Below are 8,526 nucleotides of genomic sequence, written 5' to 3' on the forward strand. Positions count from 1 at the left end.
ATTATGCCACTTGAATAAGATATGAGTGTATATTCTCTTTTATTTTGACATTGGAAATACAGGAATGAAGGCTACAAATTAGATGGTCTCCGTGTATCAATTTTAATTTCTGAACTTAATGATTTTAATGTAACTAGAAAGCACAATATTCTTAGTTTTAACAATTACACACTAAAGTTTTTCAGTGTCAATAACATACTTTCAAATAGTTCAGGGAAAAAGTGTGTTTTTTTTTTTAATTTTTTGGTCATATTCTTGCACTTTAAAAAATCTACATAGCAATTTATAGAATAAGAAACTATCAAGATATAGACCATCTAAAAAACATTACTAGCTTTTGACCTAGTTGGTACTTAGAGAATAATATATCAAACCACTTCAAGATAAAACCTCTCTAAATAATCCTTGATGCAAAGTAGAATTCACAAGAGAAATTGAGAAATATTTCTAACTGAAAGATAGTACAAGATTTCAGAACCCATACGATCCCATGAAAGAAATGCTTAGAAGAAAATTTATACCTTTGAATGCTTGAATTAGGAAAGAAGTGGAGTCAGGCTAAAATCAATGACTTAAAAGGCCAACTTATTAAGCTAAAAAAGATAAAAGTAACTTTACCTTAAAATTCAAAAAGTAGAATGACAAACACTGAAAGTGTAGCAATCAATGAAATTGGAAGAAAAACTGTAAATTGTCAAAAGCAAAAGATAGTTTAGAAAAAATTAAAAGTATTAATAAAATCCAGCTAAATGGATAAAAACAGGAAGAAAACAAAAATGTCCCATATCACAAATGAAGCAGAGGTTATCACTGGAGATCTTACAGAAATAAATATCAAGCAATATTACAATTATTTTAATGTCAACCATTTTGGCAATGTAAGAGAAATAAGGTAATTTCAACTTAAATGAACACACAAATCACGGCATGAAAGATAAAAGCAAAAGAATGCGCTCTATTTAATAATATAATTTTATTAAAAATTTCCTTACAAACCTTCAGATGGAAATGATTTTATTGGTGATTTCTGTCAGACATCTAGGGAATAAAGAACAGCAATTTTATATAAGCTCTTCTAGAAAATACCGGAGGAGCACACAGTACCTAACAAATGTTAGAAGGTTAATACAATCCCAATATCAAAACCTGAGAAGTACATTAAAAATGGAAGGAAAGATAAGAAAGAATATTAAAGATCAATTTTCATCATGAACATAAATGCAAGCACCCTTAATAAATAGCAAATGGAATCCAGAAATATATAAAAGGAAAATATGTCATGACCAACTGGGATTCGTTGCAAAAATGCAAGCTTGCTTTAACACTAGAAAAGCAATCAATGTAATTCATCATATTAAAAGAATAAGATGAGAAACCATATGATATGTCAAGAGTTATAAAGAAAACACTAGAAAAAATTCACCCATCCAATAAGAAAACCTAATAAAAACTTTGAATAGAAATAAATTTATTAATTTCACAAAGAGATCCACAGAAACCTACATCTATCTTCATACTTAATAGTAAAATATTACCTACTTCCTCACTAAGGTCAAGGATAATGCAGAATGTGCCCTTCACCTTTTCCATTCAGCATGGTATTGTGTATTTTCACTATTAAAGTAAGACAAGAAAGAGTATATGAATAGAAAGGGAGGAAATAAACTATTTCTTTTTGTAGATGTCATAATTATTTACATAGAAAAGAAATCTAAAAAATACTATAGCTAATGGATTTAGCAAGTTCTCAGGATACAATAGTAGTAAAACAGAATCGACCTTACATAAGCAACTAACAATTGGAATATGAAATTGAGAATTCCATTTATAGTATCATCAAGACATAAAAGAAAGAAATTAACCAAGAGACATGCAAGACTTCTAAACTGAAAGCAATATGTAAGCCATTTTCTAACCAACCAAAATAAAGTTAGGTGCAAATTCTATACGGTAAAACTAATGAATTCTATATTGGTTATATTCCAATAACGTCCTGAACTACTTTTATCCTATATCATTTGTTACTCATTAGGAGTAAAATTGATTTTTTGCAAGACATAACTAATTTTAAGTTTAATTTATTTAACTTGAGTGAAACATCCAAAACTATGTACAAAATACTAGGATTATCCTAATGTTGTTGTATTTCAGCCAGGATGTTTGATGATGGTTTGATATATTGCCATAACTAAATAAAAATTAAAAAAAAATACAACAAAAAACACTTTGGAGAAATTTCAAAGGTGACATTTGTAGCTGTCAGTTACCAGCAAGTACAACAAGGAGGGCTATGTTTTTTCTTAAGATGTTGTTAACAATTTCCACAGATAAAATCATTAGTCAGGAAATACAAAATTCAACCAAAAAATACATCTTTGACAATTGTTCTAATCCTCTGTTTCCTTTGAAACAAGTGACTTTAATTATAGTATCGGTAGTGGGAGAAAAAAAAAGCAGAAGTAGTAACTGAAAATAAATACTAGTCTGAAGTATGTGCGGAAGAAAGACAATATCATTTTGACATGTTTATCATAGCATGAAGTAGCCTGAAAACAACCCCGCAGATGTCTGCATTTGAGATTCTACAATAGAGGCGGGCATAACTTGAAGATAATTGAATGTAGTAATTAGATGAAACTAAGTATATTAAATGCAAAAACATAATTGTGTAGCTATGTAATAAATTAAAATGTGGATATTTAAACCAAATTATTGCACAGTTGCAACAATGGTATTCTTTGTATTGAGCCTTGTTAGCAGGAACATGTACTAATAAATATCAAATTTAATACAATTTTCTGGAGAACAGAGGCTATGTGATTTCCATCTGTGTAGTCCCCACCTCCCTGCTGTGTCTCAGCACCAACCAGTGTTCTAATTGCATTATTGACATGTTCACAGATTCAAATATAAAATAATTTATTCTAAATGATTCACAGGCTAGGAGAAATTGAGTATTTTAAAAATAAGTGCATCGTATTCTACTTTGAAATCACTTTTTAGAGAAAATTGTGAGGATTTATAATAATAATCCCATACCCCGAACCCCTCCTCCTATTAAAATAGCTAGACTTGATTAAATGTATCATGTGTTAGCTGGAAAAAAAAAAAAAAAAAAGAAAAGATTACCTCCGGAAGCAGAGTAGAGATGGGGTGAGGCCTCAGTGAACTTCAATGAATAGGGAAAACTATTAAAAAAAAAAAAAAAAAAAAAAAAAAAAAAAAAAAAAAAACCTAACCAGGTTTCCAGTTTCCATTAGGGATACACTAACCTGGAAAGAACATTGCTCCTGCCCTCTCAGCAGTGGTAGCAAACAGGGAAATCTGCACATCTACAAGCTTTCACGAATCCATCAGACACTGAGGTCAATGACGAACCAACTAACCCCAAATCAAAGGAAAAACAAAGGCCTTCAAGAACAAATACACATGGGCACTTACTTACCTGGGACCGATGCAGCCAGACGTGGTTAAGAATTCAGCTAACATTGTTAACACATTGGACAGGCTTGTAAGAGAATATGGAATCTCTAGGATCACAGATATTAAGAAAACCTCTAACCCATTTGTACAGTTGAAACAGGCGATGGTGGCAATACCTAAACCAAGGAAATTGGCAAATGTTACAAATCAGAGCTTGATTTATTCTGTCGATTGTTTCAACTTGAAATGATGGATAAAACGTTAATAATAGAGATTAAGTTGAAAACTAGATTGTGTTAGTAGGCATGACTTTGTGAATAGCGCAAAAGGGAGGAAATACATATCCAGGATTTGGAAAACACTATCAAATTCAGTAAGACAATCACTTGTGTCATTGATAGACGCGTCAAGTTCTTTTTTTAAGTCTTTAATTCCTGCTAACATACAGTGTTACGTTAGTTTTAGGTGTACGATATAGTCATTCGACAATTCTATACCTTACTCAGTGCTCATCATGGTAAGTGTACTCTTTAGTCTCCATCACCTATTTCACCCATCCCCCCCCACCCCATCCCCTCTTGTAACTGTCAGTTCTCTATAGTTCAGAGTCTGGGTTTTTTGGTTTGTCTCTCTTGCTCTCTCGCTCTCTCTTTTTTTCCCTTTGTTTGTTTTATTAAATTCCACATAGGAGTGAACCCACATAGTATTTGTCTTTTTCTGACTTATTTCACTTAGCGTAATACTCTCTAGCTCCATCTGTGTTATTGCTAATGGCAAGATTTCATTTGTCTTTATGGCTGAATAATATTCGTCTGTCTTTATGGCTGAATAATACATATATATATATGTACATATTATACATATACATATATATATACATGTACATATACATATTATATATGTATATATATATACATATATATACACATATATATGTATATGCACATGTATATATATATACATATATATATACATACATATATATATATATACACATATATATGTATATATCACATCATCTTTGTCCATTCATCTATTGATGGATACTTGGGCTTTCTCCGTAATTTGGCTATCGTAAATAACGCTGCAATAATCACAGGTATGCATGCATCCCTTTGAATTACTACTTTTGCATTTTGGGTATAAAGACCCAGTAGTGCAATTATGGGACCATATGGTGCCTCCGTTTTTAACTTTCTAATGAACCTCCATACTGTTTTCAATAGTGACTGCACCAGTTTGCATTCCCACCAAGAGTGCAAGAGAGTTCCTTTTTCTCCACATCTTTGCCAACGCTTACTGTTTCTTGTGTTTTTGATTCTAGCTATTCTGAACAATGTTAGGTGAGATCTCATTGTAGTTTTGATTTGCATTTCCTTGATGCTGAACAATATTGAGCATCTTTTCATTGGTCTGTTGGCTATGTGTATGTCTTCTTTAATGAAATGTATGTTCAAGTCTTCCCATTTTTAAATTGAATTATTTGTGGGTTTTGGTGTTGAGTTGTGTAAGTTCTTTATATATTTTGGATGCTAACCTTTTATTGGGTATGTCATTTTCAAATATCTTTTATTTAATAGATTGCCTTTTAGTTTTGTTTCCTTCACTGTGCAGGAGCATTTTATTTTGATCTAATCCTAATGTAACTTTATTTTGATGTAACTTTGCTTTTATTTCCCTTGCCTCAGGAGACAAATCTATAAAATCATTGCTGTGGCCAATGTCAGAGAAATTACTGCTTGAGCTCTCTTCTAGAATTTTTATGGTTTCAGGTCTCATGCCTAGGTCTTTAATACATTTTGAGTTTATTTTTGTATATGGTGAAAGAAAGTGGTCCTGTTTTTTTGTTTTTTTTGTTTTTTTTTTCTTCTCTTTCATGTAGGTGTCCAGTTTTTCCAACACTACTTGTTGGGGACAATCTTTTTCCCATTAGGTATCCGTTCCTTTGTCAGATTAATTGACCATATAATTATGGGTTTATTTCTGGGTTTTTTTTTTCTACTCTGTCCCATTGATCTAGTGTCTATTTTTGTGCCAGTACCATATTTTTTGATTACTACAGCTTTGTAACATAACTTGAAGTCTGGAATCATGAAGCTTGCTTTTGTTTTCCTTTTCAAGATTGCTTTGGCTATTCAGGATCTTTTGTGGTTCCATACAAATTTTAGGATTGTTTTAGTTCTGTGAAAAATACTATTGGTATCTTGAAAGAGACATTATATCTGTAGATTACTTGGGGTAGTATAGACATTTTAACATTTTTTTTTTCTTTTAACCCATGAGTGTGGAATGTCTTGAATAAGTGAAGTTCTAATATAGTATTGTTGTTTCACCTGACTTGTTAGTGTAAATGAAAACACCAACCAATATTTATGTGGGAATTATTTTTTCATGGATTGCACCAAAATTTGAAAGAGATTTAAAAAAATAACGTATGGTAAAGATGAAATAAAGCATTTTGTGAGACTCAATTTGCTCTATGATTATGATAAAATATATCCTAGTTTATTAATTGCAAATGTTACGTATGTGTATACTCTTATAACAAAATCTATAATAAAGTTCTGTACACATATTTTCTTGCATATAGAGATAATTGTTAATCATTTGTGAGTATGGCAATGGATATAAACCATAACTTACCCATCCATTCTATTGTTAATGAGCATTTGAGTTCTTTTTTCTTTTTTTTTTTTTTTTCTTTTTTTTTTGCTCTTTTCTAGTGGACTGAAATATTACCCATGCTTCTGTTGTCAAGCTTTTCTGTAAAGGTCAAGAGAGTAAATATTCTCAGATTTGCCAGCTATATGGTCTGTCACTACTACTCAATTCTGTCACTGAAGATGAGCCTAGGCAATGGTAGGTGAAGGAACATGTATTTGGCTCAAGAAACTCCATGTACCAAATTTTGCTTTTGCATAATATACCTCGGGAGAAATTGTGTGTTAATTTTCTAGGGTTGCCATACCACAAACTAGGTAACTTAAACAGTGTATGTTACTGTCTTTCATATTAGACCATATTAGACCTCATATTAGACCAATATGAGGTGTGGGTAGCTTTGGTCCCTCCTGAGGCTTGTGAGGAAACCATATGTTCTAGGCCTGTCTCCTTGGCTTGTAAATGGCTACCCCTTCCCTAGGTCTCTTTACGTTGTCTTCTTTCTATCTGTGTCTGTATCCAAATTTTCCTTCTTATAAGGATACCATTACGGTGTAGATTAGGACACACCATAATGACCTCATTTTGTCTTGATTACCTCTGCAAAGACCATATCTCCAAGTAAGATCACATTCTGAGGTAACTGGGGATAGGATTTTAACATGAATTCTGGACACATTCAACCCATAACAATATTGGAATGTGTAAACTTACAAGAAAACAAAGTCGTGTAACAAACTGGTGATCAATATTTATATTATTTACATTCCTACCAGTAATTAGTAATTCCTTGCTGACACTATTTTTAGACTTACATTTTTTCCTATCCATTGGATATAAAGTGTTAACTCATCAAAGTTTTAATTTTCATTTTCCTGACTAATAGACAATGAACATATATACAATGTTTATAGACATTCACCTTTTTTTTCTTTTTATAGTTGCTGCTATAGAGTTAGGTAGAAAGTTTATAAGTGTTAATAGAAGAAATAGAAACATTGTTACATTATCCTTACCTCTTTAATTCGTTATAAAATTGAACATTTTAACTCTGAATTCATTCATGATTTCATTCTGATCCCTAATAAAACAAAAAAAATATTTTTTAATGTTTATTTTGAGAGTGAGGACATGAGTCGGGGAGGGGCAGAGAGAGAGGGAGACTGAGAATCCAAAGTAGGCCGCTTGCTCTCAGTTGAGCCTCACCTGAAGTGAGGCTCAAACATAGAGACCAGGAATTCATGACCTGAGCCAAAGTCTGACATTCAACTGAGTGAGCCACTGAGGCACCCCAAAACAACAAAAAAACATTTTTAATATATAACTATTAAAAAATAATTTCTTCTACAAAGACATTATATTTGCCAGGTTTTATACTTTGATACCAATGCACGGCATTAGAAAGGTTTTCTTTTTTGAATTCTATGACTTCTTCCCTTCCAAAACCTGAGGTTTTTTTTTTTTTTTTTTAATAATTTATGTATTTTAGCGCTTTTTCTTAAATTTATTTATTTTGAGGGAGACAGTGACACTGCAAGTGGGGGAGAGGCAGAGAGAGAATCCCAAGCAGGATCCACATTGCCAGTGCAGAGCCCCATGTAGTGGTTGAACCCATGAAACTGTGGATGAAACAGAGAGTCAGATGCTTAACCGACTGAGCATCCCAGGAGCCCCAAGTGTTTGTGTTTTAATTTCATACTATTTTTGGATTTTCCCATACATAAAATTTACATTTCAGCATTTGAATCCTATGTTTACATATTATCATCCAATAAAATCATTTGTTATGTTTATTTGCTTGCTTGAATGTACTATAGTGGTACCCATAGTTCATGAAAATCTCCTTCCTGTGCTCCTTTATATTACCTATGTTGATGTATTTGCTAAAAATTATCTACTGTATTTTTTTATGAAGTATAGTTGATATACAATGTTAGTTTCAGGTGTACAACATAGTGATTCAACAATTCCATACATTATACTACGCTTACCATGATAAGTACAGTTAACCATCTATTACCACATAATGTTATTGCAGTATTATTGACTATGTTCCCTCTGCTAATTTTCATCCTATGCTAATTTTATGAAAATTCCCCAATTTTCATCTTTGTGACTTTGTTTTGTAATTAGAACTTTATACTTCTTAATCCCTTTCACCTGTTTTACTCATCTACCCAACGCTCTCCCTTCTGGCAACCACCAGTTCTCTGTATTTATAGAGTTTGCTTGTTCTGTTTGCTTGTTCATTTGTTTTCTTTTTATTTCTTTTTCTTTTTCTTTTTTTAGATTCCACATATAAATGAAATCATATGATATTTGTCTCTCTCTGGCTTATTTCAGTTCACCTATTTCAGTTCCCTTTAGATCCATTGTGTTGTCCCAAATGGCAAGATCTCATTCTTTTTTATAACTCGGTAATACTCCATTGTATATATTTAC

The 8,526-nt window shown here is 32.0% G+C and overlaps 1 long non-coding RNA gene across 1 annotated transcript; it reads right to left on the reverse strand.

Moving 5' to 3' along the window:
• Positions 1–953: 953 nt before the first annotated feature.
• LOC122240742 lies at positions 954–6,141 on the reverse strand. Its single transcript, XR_006220472.1, has 4 exons — positions 6,067–6,141; positions 3,446–3,599; positions 1,540–1,614; positions 954–1,038 (listed from the first exon to the last, which is right to left on the reverse strand). It is a non-coding gene; the product is annotated as an uncharacterized LOC122240742 (long non-coding RNA).
• Positions 6,142–8,526: the final 2,385 nt, after the last annotated feature.

The sequence above is a fragment of the Panthera tigris genome, chromosome C1 (genome assembly GCF_018350195.1).
Source record: "Panthera tigris isolate Pti1 chromosome C1, P.tigris_Pti1_mat1.1, whole genome shotgun sequence".
Taxonomy (NCBI): Eukaryota; Metazoa; Chordata; class Mammalia; order Carnivora; family Felidae; genus Panthera; species Panthera tigris.